Source organism: Octopus bimaculoides, chromosome 30, assembly GCF_001194135.2.
Source record: "Octopus bimaculoides isolate UCB-OBI-ISO-001 chromosome 30, ASM119413v2, whole genome shotgun sequence".
Lineage (NCBI taxonomy): Eukaryota > Metazoa > Mollusca > Cephalopoda > Octopoda > Octopodidae > Octopus > Octopus bimaculoides.
In genome coordinates, this window is record NC_069010.1 from 9,115,149 (window position 1) to 9,115,862 (window position 714).

A 714-nucleotide genomic window follows, 5' to 3' on the forward strand; every position below is an offset into this window, starting at 1 on the left:
GTGATAGCAAAGGGACAATTACTTCTAAAGAGAGGGAAGGTGTAAGCAGTATGCATGGACAAGGCTATAAAAGTATTAGAATCTAGAGGTTTCACTGGTCATAGTAGTATCAGGTCATTTTATGACTATCAAAATGTTGAGGAATTAATGTTGAGGAATTATAGCCCTAGGTATATGGGTCAAATAGGTTTTTTTACTTTTAGTCTGAATAGGGTAACAGTATAGTGGTACAGACAACAACAGAACTTTAACTAATGTTTACACAATAAGAGGTATGTTAATAAAATAAAATGAGATGTAATTATCTTCCATAAAAATCATGAAATAATGTCAATATAGAATTCAGGGGCTCTGGATAGGGTGTAAAATTTAAGTATATTAAGTATATAGTGATCATGAACACTATTTTGAATTATCTTTAAAAAAACTTATTAGCTGACGATAAGATAATGATACTATTTAGGAGACACATAGGTAAGCTTTATTTATATAATGTGAATAAAAGATAAAAATTATTATCGGATTTATATTAGTTTATAATAATGTGTTTACTAAGGTTTAAGGGACTGAGAAAAGAAAGGATGTTAGGAAATAACAAGGATAATCAATACAGGAATCTGATGATTGATTTAAGTAGATTAGATGTTAAGGATAGAGATCAGGAATATATGTTATAAAGTTTCAATTACCAAAATAAATATGTGCTAATTGATA